This window comes from Canis lupus, chromosome 1 (assembly GCF_003254725.2).
Source record: "Canis lupus dingo isolate Sandy chromosome 1, ASM325472v2, whole genome shotgun sequence".
NCBI classification, from domain to species: Eukaryota; Metazoa; Chordata; class Mammalia; order Carnivora; family Canidae; genus Canis; species Canis lupus.
Window position 1 is genome coordinate 103,852,260 of NC_064243.1, and position 19,517 is coordinate 103,871,776.

The window sequence follows — 19,517 nt, forward strand, 5'->3', positions numbered from 1 at the left end:
GCATCCCTGGTCCTGGAATATTTGTGAAGAACATTTCATGTTTAGGTCCCATTTCGATGCTCCATATAGACCAGGATTAAGAAAACATACAGGGGCACTGGCTGGCTGGGTCAGGAGAGCATGCATCTATTGATCCTAGGGTTGTAAATTGGGTATACAAATTACTTTTTAAAATGTACAAATAAACAGGATGAATATGTAACCCAGAATAACTCAGAAAGTTGTGAAAAATAAAAAGCCCTATTATCTAAAATATGACAGATTTGGGACACCTGGGTAGCTCTAAGGTTGGGTGCCTGCCTTTGGCCCAGGGCATGATCCCGGAGTCCCAGGATCCAGTCCCTCATCAGGCTTCCTGCATGGAGCCTGCTTCTCCTGCCTATGTCTCTGTCTCTGTCTCTCTCTCTCTTAAATAAAACATTTAAAAAATAGAATATGACAGATTTATTGTTTTTTTTTTTTTTTAAGATTTTATTTATTTATTCATGAGAGACACACAGAGAGAGAGGCAGAGACACAGGCAGAGGGAGAAGCAGGCTCCATGCAGGGAGCCTGAAATGGGACTCCAAGATCATGCCCTGGGTCTAAGCGCAGGTGCTAAACCACTGAGCCACCCAGGGATCCCCCAGATTTACTGTTTAAAATGCATTGAAGATCACAGGACATGGAAGGTTTATGTGGCCTGAAATTTGCATATGTTTACCATCTTCTCATAATTAGATTCATATTCTGATTTACTTTTTTGAGGGTGATAACACAGCAGTCATAATGTGTCCTTTGACATTCCTCAGGCAGCTGATATCAGTTTGTGTTATTACACAAATTGATGTTAAGTTTGTTTATAGGGTTTGCTGCTGTCTGCCAAATCCCCCCTCTATAAAGTGAAAAAAAGTAAGTATTTTTCACTCTGAGGGAAGAAGAGTTCCCTCTTCTTTTCAAGGTTCCTCTAGCTGGATTAAATCAATTTGACATGAAACAGATCAACTGGAGAAAAGGAAATTTAGTTTTGTGTGTAAGGCAAATTCATACAGACATGAAATTCCAAAGACAGTGAAGCTACATGAATTTTTTAAAAGATTTTATTTATTTACTTGAGAGAGAAACAGAGACAGAGACAGAGAGCAGGAGGAGAGGCACAGGGAGAGGGAGAAAGAGAATATCAAGTAGACTCTGCTCTGAGTACAAAGCCTGATGTAGGGCTCAACCTTACAACCCTGAGGTCATGACCTGAGCCGAAATCAAGCATCAGACACCCAACGAACTGAGCTGCCCAGTTTATCTGAGCTAACAAGAGGGGTAGCAGGAAGGTGAGAGGAGATGGTTAGAAAACAAATGTCCTTTTATGCAGGTAAGTGTCTTTGGTAAAGAGGAATTTCTATTAATATCCCTCTTCCTGGTACAGGCTCTCCTTTCAATGGAAATTTAGGCAGTTGAAGGGCACATAAGGAGCTTTTCCTGAATCTTCCTGAATCTGGGTATTGATTGCTTTTCACCTAAAATAATCTTCCTGCCATAGTGATCTAACTTGAAGTGGTCTACCCTTGGCTCTTACACCCCTTTATCATTCATAGATCTTAGAGGGCTTTACTGAAAGGTGTGCAGAAAACTTCACATGTTAAAATCTGGAAATTCCATTTTCTTCTCAGTTTCACTTTGCTTCTAGTTTGCCTGGGAAAATGAAAGGTCTCACCTTTGTGAACCGGAGATACCAGCTTTTGTGATCAGAAGTTCTAAATCAGGTTTCCATCCTGTAAGTTTCTATTCTATAGCACAGTCATGTCACAGACATACTCTTCTTTGTACTTCTTTGTATTTTCAGAAAAATAAAATAAGAATCTCATTAGTAACATGTTTGTTGAAAGTTAATAATAAGAAACCTCACTAAAATAGAGTCAGGAGGTTTGGCAGACCTCATGGTCAATTGTGGACCAACAGGAAGAGATGGACTTGACCTGACATGAAGCTGACTTCATTTAGGTGTACTACTCTACTATCTCAGCCTTTGGAGGAGACATTTTGCTTATTCCCCTAACCCCACCCCTGGGGAAACACCTCAGCTAATGAAAAACCACAATACTTCAAACTCCCAGTTTACTCCAGTGGACTTTTATTTTATTTATTTATTTGTTTGTTTATTTATTTATTTAAAATCCTAAAGAGAATTTTATTTATTTATTTTTTTAAAGATTTTATTTATTTATTCACAAGAGACAGAGAGAGGCAGAGACACAAGCAGAGGGAGAAGCAGGCCCCATGTAGGGAACCCAACGTGGAACTCAATCCTGGGTCTACAGGATCATGCCCTGGGCTGAAGGCAGCACTAAACCACTGAGCCATCCAGGCTGCCCCTCCAGTGGACTTTTAGCTTCATAACTTAACCTTTTCCTCCTTAAAATGTGTACCTCTCCTTTGTTTCTTTGTTTGCTTCTTCTTTTTTTTTTTTTTATTAAGTTCTTGTTTATTTATTCATGAGAGACAGAGAGAGGCAGAGACACAGACAGAGGGCGAAGCAGGCTTCATTTGGGGAGCCTGATGCAGGACTCCATCCCCAGACCCTGGAATCACGACCCTAGCTGAAGGCAGATGCTCAATCACTGAGCCTACCTCTGGCGTCCCCTTCTCTTTTGTTTCTTGGAATTACCCACAGTTTTGTCTTATCTTGTGTGTCCTGGGTTGCAACATAAAGCCATCTTCTGCTGGTAAAATAACTGGTAGTTTTTGTTTTTAAGAGTAACATTCAACTGTCTTAAAATTCTAAAATATAGCACAAATAATAAATGAAACAATTTCAATGAAGTACAACACTAAGAAGTAACAGCTATTTTATTGGCTCTATGTGTGTTTATCCTCAAAGTGTGATTAAATGAAAGAAGCAGTATCATCCATAAATAAATTTACAAGCTTTATGCCATTGAAAATATTTTTAAATTTTGGGACACCTGGGTGGTCCAGTCAGTTAGGTGTCTGACTTTGGCTCAGGTCATGATCTCTGGGTCCTGGGATCAAACCCTACTTCCAGTTCCCTGCTTAGCAGCAGGAAGTCTGCTTGTTCTTCTCCCTCTGCCCCTTCTCCTGCTTATGCTCTCTCTCTCTCTCTCTCAAATAAATAAATAAAATCTTTTAAAAATATATTTAGGACAGCCCGGGTGGCTCAGCAGTTTAGTGCCGCCTTCAGCCCAAGGCGTGATCCTGGAGACCCAGGATTGAGTCCCACGGTGGGCTCCCTGCATGGAGCCTGCTTCTCCCTCTGCCTGTGTCTCTGCCTCTCTCTCTGTCTCTGTGTCTCTCATGAATAAATAAAATCTTTAAAATATATATATATATTTAATTTCAGTCCACTATGACAATTTTCTACTCTAGCACTTTCAATGTGTATATAATAATTTTTTAAAATATGAAACTGTGCTAAAAATGTAAAAGGTAAAAAAAAAATAAAAAAAATAAAAAATAAAAATAAAAAATAAAATGTAAAAGGTATTAGTGCAGCAGAACCAAATGAGGGTTTGTGTACCTGATGTGTGGCCAGCCAATTACTGCAACTGTGGTTTTTTTATTGGTGTGGTGCTTCCCAGGAGAAGGGGGAGCTGATGCCCAGAACTTCTGATCATCCCAGTTGCTTGCAAGTGAGGTTTTTTTCTTTTTTTCTTATCTATCTATCTATCTTTCTATCTGTCATCTATCTATCTATCTATCTATCTATCTATCTATCTATCTATCTATCTATTGCAACCGAGGTTTTTTAAGGGCAAAATTTGGACGAGGGGTCCCCTAAGAAGGTGGATGTCATTGATTGGAGGTCCATGGGGTCACATTAGCAAAGGCCTCCCGAAAAGGTGGGTGTACATAAGGTCATGTTAGCAGATGTTATGTAAGAGCTCCTGGTGCTGCCTTGCCTGGCACTCCAGAGTCTATTTCATCTCAATAGACTCTGAGTCTGAAAAACACCTTTATTCTTTATGTTAGAGATTCTGCTAGATGGCTCTTGTGATTATATCTTTAAGGTCATGCTGATTGGGCAGCCCGGGTGGCTCAGTGGTTTAGCACCGCCTTCAGCCCAGGGCATGATCCTGGAGACCCTGGATTGAGTCCCACATTGGGCTCCCTGCATGGAGCCTGCTTCTCCCTCTGCCTATGTCTCTGTCTCTCTTGCTCTGTGTCTCTCATGAATAAAAAAATAAAATTTAAAAAAAGAAAAAAGTCATGCTGATTAACCATTTGTAAGCTAGTGGGGTTGCATTCCTATTTCTTGAGCCTACATGTATGTGTTCTTTGGTCAGTTCAGCTGTGCCTGGTGGGCAATATAATCACTAGTGTTTATTCTGTTATCTGAACTGACAAAGATAGATGGTGGCCTCAAATGTCCTCTTTTTTTTTTTTTTTCATCATTAGTCATTTGTGAGGGACAAGGGTAATGACCACATTAACAGACATTCCCTAGTACCAGCTTGAGAGCTCATTCTTCACAAAGCTATTATTTTGAAACTCTCATGCACAGTCTTAGAACAGCATCTTCCTCTCCACTTTGTACCAAGATAAATTAGGAAGATAATTAACAAAAATGTCAATCTAAATGGAAAAAATATTTTTAATATGTACTGTACACCTTAAGGAATCCAGGAGAAGAGGCTGTTGAGTTTAATAATTTTTACAACGTTGATCTAATTCCATGGGGAATCTATAAAAATAGGCAACTGTTCCCAATTTGACCCTGTGACTCTGGAATTCGATGTGCGTCTGTGCCCTGAGCCGTTTCAACATGCCTATCTATAAACTGTCAACCTTTATGCAGAAGTGCATATGTTATTAATAGCATCTAGATATTTTACTATCATTAGTTTAGAGTGAGTCTGAGTAGATCACTGTACACAACAAAAAGATAACAATTTGGGCAGCCCGGGTGGCTCAGCGGTTTAGCGCCACCTTCAGTCCAGGACATGATCCTGGAGACCCAGGATCAAGTCCCACGTCAGGCTCCCCTCATGGAGCCTGCTTCTCCCTCTGCCTGTGTCTCTGCCTCTCTCTCTCTCTCTGTGTCTCTCATGAATAAATAAATGAAATCTTTTTTTTTTTTTAAAGGTAACAATTTGTACGGTAAAAGGGCTGATGGCATAGCTATAAACATTAAAATTGGGATCCCTGGGTGGCGCAGCGGTTTAGCACCTGCCCTTGGCCCAGGGCTCAATCCTGGAGACCCGGGATTGAATCCCATGTCGGGCTCCCGGTGCATGGAGCCTGCTTCTCCCTCTGCCTATGTCTCTGCCTCTCTCTCTCTCTCTCTGACTATCATAAATAAATAAAAATTAAAAAAAATAAAATTGATTTAAGCAAAGAATTTCTAGAAGTAAACCACTTAGCTAGCTTTTTTTTTTTTTTTTTTTTTTTTTTTTTTTTTTTTTAGCTAGCATTTCTTTAAGCCTGGGTGTTGGGCCATCCAAGGCTGATATTGGGTTCTCTATATGGTCACTCACCCGCAATGAAGGTACAACATTCTGTGTATGTACTGCCAGAAGTCCCTCCTTGTGATGCTATCAATATATCTGAAGTCATCTTTTCTTTTTAAAGATTTTATTTATTTATTCATGAGAGACACAGAGAGAGAGGCAGAGACACAGGCAGAGGGAGAAGCAGGCTCCAGGCAGGAAGCCTGATGTGGGACTTGATCCCAGGACTCTGGGATCACACCCTGAGCCAAAAGCAGATGCTCAACCTTTGAGCCACTCAGGCATCCCTGTCTGAAGTCATCTTATTTTGAAAAACAGCTTTTCTCACTTGTGGGATTTCTGAGTTTATCAAAGAAATTGCAGGATTAAGACATAGGTAAATGGTTGAAAGAAATTATAAACCCAGTGTCTGAGTCCTGAATGCCATCAATGGGAAGATTTCTAGACGTCAGGCCTCTTCAGATGGAGTGAGTACAGGCAGTGGCTGCCTGAGACATTTTCCTGGTCTGTAGTTGGAATGTCTGTGTGAGTTTTCTGAGTGGTCCATATAGAAACAGACAAGAAGACTGTAGATACAGGTCATTGTGGCAATTTCTCTGAGGTAGACCTGGTGTCTTCTAGCTTCAGTTTGCAGGAATAAAAGGGCAGTTCTAGTTCTCAGTGACTTCAAGTCAAGAGAATGGAGAAAATTAGAAACTTTATTTTGAAGAGTCATAGACAGATACTCAAAGAAATCAGAATTCAGGATCCAGCCAAGTTTTATAGGCAAACAATAGGTATTTAGAAATAACTCATCCAACGGGTACTTGGGTGGCTTAGTGGTTTAAGCAGCCCACTCTTGATTTTGGCTCAGGTCATGATCTCAGGGTCATGGGATGGACCCCCTTGTGGGCTCCAAGCTCAGCAGGGAGTCTGCTTGAAGATTTGATTTCCCTCTCCTTTTGCTCTTTCTCCTGCTTATGCATGTTCTCTCTCTCTCTCTCTCTCTCTCTCTCTCTCAAATAAATAAATAAATCTAAAGAAAAATAAAATAGGGGAGCCTGAGTGGCTCAGTTAGTTAAGTGTGTGCCTTTGGCTCAGGTCATGATCCCAGGGTCCTGAGATTGAAGCCCATATTGAGCTCCCTGTTCCAGGGGAGCCTGCCTCTCTCTCTCCCTCTGCCTGCTGCTCCCCCTGCTGTGCTCTCTCTTTCTCTCTGTCAAATAAATAAACAAAATCTTAAAAAAAAATATATATATATATAAATCCTTAATGAGAACTAGAATCTAGCATCCATAAAGATGTAGTGCTAAAATACAATTTTTCTCTCTAATATTATCCTCATTTTTACCAAAGATAGTCAAATTAAGACTAATTTTCTTAAAAAAAAAAGACTAATTTTCTTGTAAAATAAGCCGGTTTTTTTGTTTGTTTGTTTGTTTGTTTGTTTTAAAGACCTTATTTTTTCATGAGAGACACACACAGAGAGAAAGAGAGGCAGAGACACAGGCAGAGGGAGAAGCAGCCTCTATGCAGGGAGCCGGACGTTGGACTACATCCCAGGTTTCCAGGATCAGGCCCTGGGCTGAAGGCAACGCTAAACCGCTGAGCCACCTGGGTTGCCCTAAGCCTGTTTTGACAAACCTGGCCTAATAATTTATGTGAGTGCAGCAAGAATGGTGACTGATTATATAGGTTCTTTTTAAAATCTGCTTTTTTGGAATTCTTTGTAAGAAATTTCAGATTGAGGGGCACCTGGTGGCTCAGTGGTTGAGCATTTGCCTTTGGCTCAGGTCGTGGTCCTGGGGTCCTGGGATAGAGTCCCACATCAGGCTCCCCACAGGGAGCCTGTGTCTCTCTCTGCCTATGTCTCTGCCTTTCTCTCCATTTATTTCATGAATTTTAAAACAAAAAATTCTAAAAAAGAAATTTAAGATTGAACCTTTAGCAGACTTTTTAGGTTAAGAAGCAAAGCCAATTATCTTCCATCAGACTCACTTCTCTTCTTGAGGTCACCCAAATATCTTGAGGTGCTTTAGCCTGCCAGGAAGTGACCTTCTTTACTCACCTAGTAAGGCTCTGAGAAAGCCTGTAAGCAAAGTACCAGGCCACTTATTGCAAGGGGCTTTATTGGCCCTGATGGCGTTCAGAAAAGCCCCCACTCCTTGAATGTGCCACTTTGGCATTTAGATTATTTTGAGCTGAAGGCACTTAAGACCCTGCAGGTTCAGGAGAAATTTTGTCCCTTCCTTAACCACACAGAAGAATCTAAATTGGAGGTCTTTTCTGGAATAAGAGTTATTAACATAGGTAAAGTGTATCTGAGTGACCCATCTAGTGAGTGAAACATCTAATTACCAAACATCTGCTCTTCTTATCACTCTGTGAAGTACATTCTTTCCTCTGAAATCCCAGATGCCTACTCCTTTCTCCTTAGGTCAAAATAAAATATATACCTCGTTTTGCTTGACTGCCTAGAATTTCCATGTCTATGTGGATTCTCCTTACATATGTCTATTACATTTGATTTTCTCCTGCTAATCTATCTCATGTCCATTTGATTCCCAGTCCAGGTAGAAGGACTTTTGAGGGGACAGGAAATCTTGCTCCCCAACAACTGGCATAGCTGGCAGGATGTCTTTAATTTGCTAAAGACTGCTTGCCACCAGACAACGCTGCATCTGACAGGTCTAGATCCTGGCACATCTGCCATTCAGCCTGCAGAAGTTAAGATTTCTCACCATGTCAGCCTTCCAGAATTGCTACCTGTGGATTCTGATGTAGCAAGAGTGTTGGGAGTTCTTTTTCATTTTTTCTAGATTTAGATTTAGCCAATGAAAATATTTGTGGAACTAGGTCCTTGGGACTTGGCAACTCTTCTGTTAAATTTGGTAGAGTAGTTAATTACTGATCCATTTTCCTCTTGGGGATGTCTTTGTTTTCTTTTGTCTGTATCTTTTTTTGTTTGTTTCAAAGATTTGTCTGTTTGTTTGTTTATTCTTGAGAAGGCAGCCGGGTGGCTCAGCGGTTTAGCGCCGCCTGCAGCCCAGGGCATGATCCTGGAGACCCGGAATCGAGTCCCACATCAGGCTCCCTGCATGGAGCCTGCTTCTCCCTCCGCCTGTGTCTCTGCCTCTCTCTCTCTCTCTGAATGAATAAAAAATTTTTCTTTAATCTATTTATTCATGAGAGACACACAGAGACATAGGCAGAGGGAGAAGCAGGCTCCTTGCGGGGAACCGATGTGGGACTTGATCCCAGGACTCCGGGATCATGCCCTGACCCAAAGGCAGATGCCCAACCCCTGAGCCACCCAGACTTTCCCCTTTGTCTGTATCTTTACATTGCTTATTGTTTGTTCTTAAGGGACATCTTTGAAGCCAAAGTCACAAAATTGATAGGCACATATCTAGTACTTAAAAGGTGTTAGAGAATACACCACATTAGAAGATTCCTGTGATAAATTAGTCACAGAATGCATTAGATTGTCATTAGGTCACCTGCCAACCTCAAGAAAATTTCCATGCAATAATGGGTAAAATAACACACAGTTCCCAGCCCCATGGCTCATGCCTCATAAGGTATTGGTTTGACTGCAAGAGACCCAAGGCTTAGATAAAGCTGTCAAACTTTTCCTTTTGTCTTGCTCTATCTCCTAAGAGCTTGGCTTTGCACCAATGAGAGTATCCTCTTATTTTCCATCATCCAGATGATATGCTTACTGGGGTACTCTATGGTGACCAGTTAAATCCAAGCCTCTCTCTCTTTGTCTGGCTGTGCCAGCTCTCAGAGGTGTTTGCCAGGAGACATTCTAGCCTGTATGAACTTCTGTCATCTCTCTCTCTTTTTTTTAAAGATTTTATTTATTTATGCATGAGAGACACACACACAGAGGCAGAGACACAGGCAGAGGGAGAGGCAGGCTTCATGCAGGGAGCCCGACGTGGGTCTCGATCCTGGGTCCCCAGGATTACACCCTGGGTTGGAGGCAGTGCTAAACCATTGAGCCACCCGCCCAGGCTGCCCTTTTTTTTTTTTTTTTATGTTTATTTATTTATTTATGAGAGACACAGAGAGAAAGAGAGAGAGAGACGCAGAGACACAAGCAGAGGGAGAAGCAGGCTCCATGCAGGGAGCCCGACGTGACTTGATCCCAGGTCTCCAGGATCACGCCCTGGGCTGAAGGTGGCGCTCAACCGCTGAGCCACCTGGGTGTCCCTGAATTAAGAATTCTAATACATGGGGGAGATTCCTGGGTGCCTCAGCGGTTGAGCGCCTGCCTTCGGCCCAGGGTGTGATCTTGGAGTCCCGAGATCGAAACCCACATCGGGGTCCCTGCTTGGAGCCTGCTTCTCCCTCTGCCTGTGATTCTGCCTCTCTCTCTCTGTATGTCTCTCATGAATAAATACATAAAATATTAAAAAAAAAAGAGTGGTTCTTTAAAGAAGAAAAGAATTAGGACAAAATCTGAATGTAAAAAAGAAAGTTGTAGGTTTATTGTAGGTTTATGTTGAAAGAATCCTTGGAGGGATGCCTGGTGGTTCAGCAGTTGAGCGTCTGCCTTCAGCTCAGGGCATGATCCCGGGATGTGTCCCACATCCGGCTCCTTGTGGGAAGCTTGCTTCTCCTTCTGCCTGTATCTCTGCCTCTCTCTCTCTGACTCTCATGAATAAATAGAATATTTTTAAATAAAATAAATAAATCTTTTAAAAAAAAAGAAAGAAGCCTTGGAAAGAATTTTATATGTGGTCAGGATTGCGTGTCTTCTCCCTCATAAGCTGAAACCAGGTACAACTGGGAGTGGCAGGTTAATTCTCTATTCTAGAGCTTCCATCCTTAACAACAGTGATTGGACACTCATCCTCAACACAATTCCAGCATCCCAGAATTGCTGATGAAGAGACAGCCACCTGGCAGTGAACAGAAAGCAAAGAAGAGAAAGTTAGAGCCCAGACTCTATTTCAGGGAGACAGGTGATGGATCGGGTATGCTGTTTTGTGGGAAGAGCTTTCAGAGAGTCACCAATGGGGTGATCTTCCCCCTCTATGTGCCGCAGTTTCTCCCAGCAGTAGTCTAGAACTGCCCTGGGGACTTGAAGCACTGAACCATCTGTCTTTATGTGTATATCCACTGGTAATCCAGAAATCAATCATGGGGGATTTCCCTATGAGACCACTGGCATCAAGGAATAACCTCAGAGACACTTTCTCTCAGTTCTCAGTCACCTAAAAACACCTTTTTGAGGGAAGGAGCAAGTGTTGCTTTTCTTTGGAGTTGAGTGACTCTCCTCCCAACTAACAGCCTTAAAATTGTCCAGAAGTCAGAGTAAAGAAAGTTTGCAGTTATAGTGAAGGTGAAGCCCCAGAGCCAGTTAAAGTAGCACAAAGAGAGTGGGGGGGTGACGTCCTGGAGTTGTCGGAGTTCTAGGCTGGGAAACAGATGAGTGAGCCCTGGTGCAAGCTTCTGGGGCTCACTGCTCTGCCTTGGGATTCCCAGAGGAACCAGATACTCAGGGTGGCAGAGAAAACTGAAGTAATTCGAAGCTCAAAGGGCAAAGCAAGTGGGAAATAAGAACAGGTTCCCAGGCTAGTTCTTCCAGTTTTCCTTCTTCCCTTAGGGAATAGACCATCACACAGAAAAGCACAGAGACAGAAATTATACCGCTGTTAAAGCAACTCTGTTTCCCAGGAGGGTAACTTACCAGCTCCCAAAAGTCAAACTGCTGCACAGAGTCAATTTTGGGGTTTCACTCGCTGTTCCTCTGAATGTCCCTTTGTGCTCGCCAAGATGATGTGGGTAGGTTGGGTCCAAGGACCTAGAGTGGGTCCTGCAGGACCAGCCAAGAGTGGTCATTATCCTGGCCACACACAGGACAGAAATCAAATATGAGCCAGCAGGAGGTGAGAGCAGAGTTTACTGAAGGTATAGGGGGACTGTCTGCAGGTAACAGACTGTGAGACTCAGAAAGGAAAGGAGAGAGTCTCATCTTTTCTTAGGGCCTAGGGATTTTTTTTTAAATTGAAGATTTTTATTTATTTATTCATGAGAGACAGAGAGAGAGAGAGGCAGAGAACAGGCAGAGGGAGAAGCAGAGACCCCATGGGGAGCCCAATGCGGGACTTGATCCCAGGACTCTGGGATCATGCCCTGAGCCAAAGGCAGATGCTCAACCACTGAGCCACCCAGGTGCCCCAGGGCCTATGGATTTTATTGAGGATTGTGGTCTGCTACATATGTCCTCTCTGGCATCCAGGAACTAGTTAGGACAAGGCTAAGAGCCCAGGTGTTCCCCATAACAGGGGGGCTTGGTATCCAGGTATTTAGCTTCAGGTGGTCTCAAATATGTACACGATGACTTCCTCTGGTCACTTAATAGGTGTTACCTATTTACAGAATCATTAGCTAAGAACTTATTAGCTCCTTGTCTCATACAAGGAAGACATACCTTATTTGTTCTATGGAGCACATGTAAAGTGGGGGTGCAGGTCCTAGCAAAAATAGAAGCAGGAAAAGGAGCAAAAAGCAGATTTTTACGAGTCCTTTAGTTTCCCTGTCTGAATGCTACTTTTTCTATCTCATTGACCAGAACACTGTGATATGGCCACTTGAAGCAAACATATATGTCTTGGGGCACCTGGGTGGCTCAGTTACTTACATGTCTTCAGATCATGGTCTCAGGGTCCTGGGATCCCAGCCCCATATCAGGCTCCTTGCTTAGTGGGAAGTCTGCTTCTCCCTCTGCCCCTCCCTCTGTTTCTGCTGTCTGTCTCTCAAATAAATAAATAATATCTTTAAATATATAGATATGTATATGTCTATTCTGGAGGTGGACGTGTGAGAACATCATCAGTAATGACTGCGTTTACCCATACTGTTTCACGCACCTGACACAATGGTCAGATGAGAGGAGATGAGTTTTGGCTTGCTAATCCTCCCACATTATGAGCAGAGAGAGTTAGGGATCCCCAGCAAAAGAGAAAGGAGTCGTTTTAAGTCCGCAGCTATTTTCTGTGGTCTATGCCTTCCAGCTCTGCTTGCCTTAGCATACTTCCTAGAATGTGTCAGAATTACAGACCAATGCAAAAACCTCAGTAGTTCAGGATTTTACTTTTATTTTTTATTTTTTCAAAGATTTTATTTATTTATTCATGAGAGACACACAGAGAGAGTCAGAGACACAGGCAGAGGGAGAAGCAGCCCCCTGGGGAGAACCTGATGCAGGACTCAATTCCAGGACTCCAGGATCAGACCTGATCCAAAGGCAGATGCTCAACCACTGAGCCACCCTGATGCCCCAGTAGTTCAAGATTTTAAAGGAAACAAAGGGAATGAGAAAACTAACAGTCTGGCCAAACCAGACTGCACAGAGACAATAAATCAGTGGCACAAATTACTAGTGCTGTTTCAAAAGTAACCAAGGCTCTGCTTTCCTTTCATTATACAAGGAGACCAAAGCCCCGTCCCATTTGCACAGGCTCTGAGAGATGGCTCATCAGCCCTTCCCCTAGTCCGACAGTTACCTCTGCTTCATTATCATGTGAACATTTTAGGAGGAGGACAAGCCTCAGGAACAGAACTTAGGATGCCTCTCTACGGGGCACCAGTGTAACCTGATGCCTGACTTCTCAAGGGATGACAATAATTCTGAATATTCATCCTAACCTTAAATAAAGGAAATCCAATCGCTCCTGCTCAGGTAGTCCTGGTTTTGGAAGTTATTCTTAAGGATATTTTTATTTGCTGCAAATAAATCTTCCTTTCTGTGACAACTCTGCCTGGTGTAGCCTGTACTCTACCTGTAACTCACCAAAGGAGCAAACTCACTTTAGTTTGGTTACATCTCAATTGGCAGGTGCTCACGTTTTGCTGAAACCTGAAAGCTGATATACGGTAGCAAAGAGCTCTATGTTGTGGTTCCTAAATTCTGTCTTATTAAATCCTGGGCGGGGGCTCGACTCGCAGTTTAGCGCCGCCTTCAGCCCAGGGTGTGGTCCTGGAGACCCAAGGTCAAGCCCCAGGTCCGGCTTCCTGCATGGAGCCTGTTTCTCCCTCTGCCTGTGTTTCTGCGTCTCTCTCTCTCTCTCTCTCCCTCTCTCTCTCTCTCTCTCTCTTTCTCTCTCTCCCCCGCTGTGTGTCTTTCATGAATAAATAAATAAAATCTAAAAACAAAAAAAAATCCTGGGCTTTAAGAGCCAACCCATTCAGCACCTTGTTTCCTATTTCTGAACATCCTATACTTGCTCAAGAAGTTTTATTTTTTAAAAAGATTTTATTTATTTATTTGAGAGAGTGACAGAGCAAGCACGAACCAGGTGGTGGGGAGATGGGCAGAGGGAGAGGGAGAAGCAGATTCTCCTCTGAGCAGGGAGCTGATTCAGGGCTTGATCCCAGGACCCTGGGATCATGACCTGAGCCGAAGGCAGATGCTTAACCACCTGAGCCACTCAGGTGCCCTGCTCAAGAAGTTTCAAAAAGTAAAATACAGGGCAGCCCGGGTGGTTCAGTGGTTTGGTGCCTGCCTTCAGCCCAGGGTGTGATCCTGGAGACCTAGAATCGAGTCCCACATTGGGCTCCCTGCGTGGAGCCTGCTTCTCTCTCTGCCTGTGTCTGTGCCTCTCTCTCTCTCTCTGTGCGTCTCTCTCATGAGTAAATAAAGAAAATCTTAAAAAAAAAAAATAGTAGGGATCCCTGGGTGGCCCAGCGGTTTAGCACCTGCCTTTGGCCCAGGGCGCGATCCTGGAGACCTGGGATCGAATCCCACGTCGGGCTCCCGGTGCATGGAGCCTGCTTCTCCCTCTGCCTATGTCTCTGCCTCTCTCTCGCTCTGTGTGTGACTATCATAAATAAATAAAAATTAAAAAAAAAAGTAAAATACAGGGGTGCCTGGGTGGCTTAATTGATTAAGCATCTCTGCCTTAGGCTCAGGTCATGTTCCCAGGGTCCTCCCTGCTCAGCCAGGAGTCTGCTTCTCCCTCTCCCTCTGCCCCTCCACCTGCTTGTGCTCTCTGTCTCTCTCTCAAATAAAAATAAATAAAGTACAAATATACATTGTTTTTTTTAAATTTTTTATTTATTTATGATAGTCACAAAGAGAGAGCGAGAGAGAGGCAGAGACATAGGCAGACGGAGAAGCAGGCTCCATGCACGGGGAGCCCAACGTGGGATTCGATCCCGGGTCTCCAGGATCGCGCCCCGGGCCAAAGGCAGGCGCTAAACCGCTGCATCACCCAGGGATCCCTACAAATATACATTGTAAAATGATTAACATAGCCCTCACTTCACATAGCTAAGATCTATGTGTGTGGTGAGAACACTTCAGATGCTCTCTTCTAGCAAATCTCAAGTATACAATACTCTACTATTAATTATAGCCATAATTATGTGTATTAGACCATTAGCATAGCTCAGGAAATGAAGAGGTAAGACCTTGGGCATTGCTATGGATAAGTGCTCGGTCCCGGGGAATCCCTAAGGCGCTGGACAAAGTGAAAGGATAGCTCCTGGCTGGTTTTGCCAACACCTGTTGCTGAAACAACTCATATAAACTCATCACAAGAGAAGTTAAGAACTCAAGAGATAAGGGATTGGGAGAGTGAAAGGGAGAAACTTATTTTGGGGACAGGAGGTAGACTCAAGCCTTTAACAACAGACCTCTCGGCCAATAGGATAGAAGCCTAGTGTTTTACAGGGAGAGGTTCAGGGGGGGTTCACACAAGAGAGCAGGCAGGGAGCACATGACTGTGCATGGTGGTTGGTATGTGTTCAGTGCACCGTAATAAGCAGAGAAGGAGCAGAGAAGTGGATGAGATCTTGTAAGCATTCAGTTGCTATCAGGGCTTTTTTGGCCTGGCGATTGGAATATCCTGGTCATTTCAAAACATCTTCATCAATGCCTAAATAAAGTGTGATAAGAAGTAAGAGGGGATCCCTGGGTGGCGCAGTGGTTTGGCGCCTGCCTTTGGCCCAGAGCGCGATCCTGGAGACCCGGGATCGAATCCCACGTCGGGCTCCCGGTGCATGGAGCCTGCTTCTCCCTCTGCCTGTGTCTCTGCCTCTCTCTCTCTCTCTCTGTGACTATCATGAATAAATAAATAAAATCTTTAAAAAAAAAAAAAAAAGAAGTAAGAATAGTGGGTTTCAGAGCATGAGTTAAGCGGTCTTCTTGTCTATTTCTGGTTTTTACTGCTAAGGTCTGTAGTTGAGCAAAAGCACTAGCTGATAGACCTCCAATAATTATTTATCCTGCCTAAGTGAAATTTTTTTAAAGATGTTATTTATTCATGAGAGACACACAGAGAGAGGTAGAGACATAGGCAGAGACAAAAGCTCCCATGGGGAACCTGATGTGGAACTTAATCCCAGGACCCCAGGATCATGACCTGAGCCAAAGATGGTCAACACTGAGCCACCCAGGCATCCTCTAAATTAATCTTTATACCGTTTGATTTTAATCTTCACATTTAAGATTTTAACTTTCTATGGATTCCACATATACGTGATTGTATTCAGAATTGTTTTTTTCCTGTGTGTGGCTTTTTTTTTTTTTTTAAGATTTTATTTATTTATTCATGAGAGACACAGAGAGAGAGGCAGAGACACAGGCAGAGGGAGGAGAAGCAGGCTCCATGCAAGGAGCCTGATGTGGGACTGGAACCCAGGAATCCGGGATCATTCCCTGAGCCAAACGCAGACGCTCAACCGCTGAGCCAAGTATCCCTTGTGTGTGGCTTATTTAACTTAACAAAATGTCCTCCGAGTACATCATGTTGCTGCAAATGGAAAGATTTCCTTCACTTTTGAAGCTAAAATACACACACACACACACACACACACACACACACACACATTACTTTTTTCTTTTCTTGAGCAAAGCCCAATACAGGGATTGTACTCACAACACTGAGGTCAAGAGTTGGATACTTAAGCAACTGAGCCATCCAGACAACCCACAAGTTACTTTTTCTTTATTCAGTTGGGAGAGAATATGTGATTTCAAGATTAATCACTTTGCTTGTGGATTGTTTTGAGCTGAAGGCAATTAAGATCCAGCAGACTCAGGTAATGTTATTTTGCCTCTCATTTAACTTCCGAAAGAAATTAGATACGGGACCTCAATCACAAAGAGAGCTAATATTAGAGATAATTTTTAAAAAAGATTTTTACTTTTATTTGAGAGAAAGTGAAGGAGCACAACAAGCAGAGGGAGAGGGAGAAGTAGGCTGCCCACTGAGTGGGGAGCCTAAAAGGGGCTTGATCCTACAACCCTGGGACCACTACCCAAGGCAAAGGCAGCCACTTAACCAACTGAGCCACCCAGGCACCCCTAGAAATAATTTTTTTATGAGAAAGATTTGCCTGCCTATTGTGGAAAATATTTGCCAACATTTGCTCTTTCCTTTTTCTTGTGACTATACTTCCCCCTTTTTGAAATTCTAAATCCCTACTGGCTTCTCCTTAGGTCAGAATGGCCTATAAGCATCATTTGCTTGTCTGTGAGCCTAATATCTTTGGAGTTCTTTTTTTTTTTAATTTTTTTAATTATTATTTATGATAGTCACAGAGAGAAAGAGAGAGGCAGAGACATAGGCAGAGGGAGAAGCAGGCTCCATGCACCGAGAGCCTGATGTGGGATTCGATCCCGGGTCTCCAGGATCGCGTCCTGGGCCAAAGGCAGGCGCTTAACCGCTGCGCCACCCAGAGATCCCTATCTTTGGAGTTCTTTTTTTTTTTTTTTTTTTAATTTTTTTTTTTTATTTATGATAGTCACAGAGAGAGAGAGAGAGAGGCAGAGACATAGGCAGAGGGAGAAGCAGGCTCCATGCACCAGGAGCCTGATGTGGGATTCGATCCTGGGTCTCCAGGATCGCGCCCTGGGCCAAAGGCAGGCGCCAAACCGCTGCGCCACCCAGGGATCCCCTATCTTTGGAGTTCTTATAATGAAGAAATTAAATTTGTTCTTTCTCCGGTGAATAATCTGTCTTATGTTGGTTTAATTATTAGACCAGCCAAAGAATCCAGAAGGGAGAAGAGTTTTCCTGTCCTATGCATTCATCCCAATCACTAGGACAACTGTAGTAAGACCACTTCATATTTTATAATGAGAAACCACATACTATTACCTAGAATGGCTAACATAAAGGAAAAAATGATAATATCAAATTTCAGTGGATACTATGAGCAGTTAGAATTCTTATATATTGCTGATGGGAGTGTAAAAAGTGTATTCACTGTAGAAAACTGACAGTTACTGGGCAGCCTGAGTGGCCCAGGGGTTTAGAACCACCTTCATCCCAGGGCGTGATCCTGGAGACTCAGGATGGAGTCCCACGTCAGGCTCCCTGCATGGAGCCTGCTTCTCCCCCTGCCTGTGTCTCTGCCTCTCTCTCTCTGTGTCTCTCATGAATAAATAAATAAAATCTTAAAAAAAAAAGAAAACTGACAGTTACTTATGAAAATAAACATTTGCCTACTAAAGGGTGATGTAGGAAATATACTAGAGATCAGAGCCCATGGCCAAGAAAGAATTCTTAAACCATCTTCAGTGCAGAAAGGTGGTTTTATTACTCACCATTTAAAAAAAATTTTTTTTTATTTATTCATGAGATACACAGAGAGAGGCAGAAACATAGGCAGAGGGAGAGGCAGGCTCCCTGCAAGGAGCTGGTTGTGGGACTCTATCCCTGTTGCAAGGATCACGCCCTGAGCCAAAGGCAGACACTCAACTGCTGAGCCACCCAGGCATCCCACTCACCATTTTTATAAATGAGACAGGACCTTTGGGCAGAAAGAGCTGCGCTGGGGTCATGAGAAGTGACCCATTATACACTTTCAAGTGGGGAGGCGGTTAGTGATAATGTAGTTCCCTAAGGAATTCTGGAAGTAAGATTTCCAGGACCTTGAGGGATGAGCTATTGTTAAGTAAAGATAATTTATTATGTCTAAAAAGATCTTAGTCATGAGACCTTTCAGGTATACATCAGTGGGTCATATGCTTGGAGGAGGATTGCCAACATATATCTTAGGGGTAGAGATAATGGAAGTTTCCAAAATAATTTTTATATGTTAAAGTAGACTTACAGGCTCCTGTGGGAGTGGAAGGCGATTGGGATAATGTTAAGCTAAGGTTGCCATTCCCTTAGCAAAGTATTAACATCAAGGAAGCCCAGCTCCCAGAGGAAGGTCACTCTACCTGTTTTAAGGACTTGTCAAAGGGCTGTAGGAAGTAAGGACATTTATTTATTATTTTTTTCTCTTGCTTTTGCTTTCACATCAAGGGGAACGTTTATCGCAAAGTATGTCTCTTTGGCACAAGGATTATTTTAGACTGGTTATTTTAAAGATACAGCAGATAAAGGAAAAACTCTGAAACCTGAAATTGAAGTTTTGGTTTCCTTTTGTAAGGGACATTTGTATTTATAAAGTCCCCTACACAGTTCCCTACCCAGCTCCCTCTGTGTAGCAGAAAGAGGGAGAATGTGTCAATCTCCAGAAACACTGATCAGTGGAGAAGGCATGGATTTAAATCTGGACAATAACCATACCCATGGTTACTGCTTTGCCTGGTCACCTCCCAAATGCTTGCCAATACGGCAATCAAGTGTGGAGTTTCAAAAAGGATCACTGTGATGCGGGAGAACTAGGTTCTTGTTTCACGGAGTTGAAGAGTGAATCTTGAGGATGAAAGAGAGTGAGTAAAGTGATATAAATTTGTTTATTTATAAAGATTTTATTTATTTACTCATGAGAGACACAGAGAGAGAGGCAGAGGGAGAAGTAGGCTCCATGCAGGGAGCCCAACGGGAGACTGGATCATCGGGGTCTCCAGAATCACGCCCTGGGCCAAAGGCGGCGCCAACCGCTGAGCCACCTGGGCTGCCCAAGTGATATAAATTTATTAAGCAAGGATACAGAGAAAACTCTCAGGAGTGAGAGGGGTCTCAACAGCGTTGCCACTGAGGGCTTTTTTGGCTGGCCTTTTATAGAAAACCTGACTAGGAAGCTGATGGCCTCGAGATCTCTTGTGACATCTTGAGTGAATGAAAATGACTGTTTTGAGTCTGGTGATTACTTGATAGCAGTCAAAGGAAGGTACTCCCT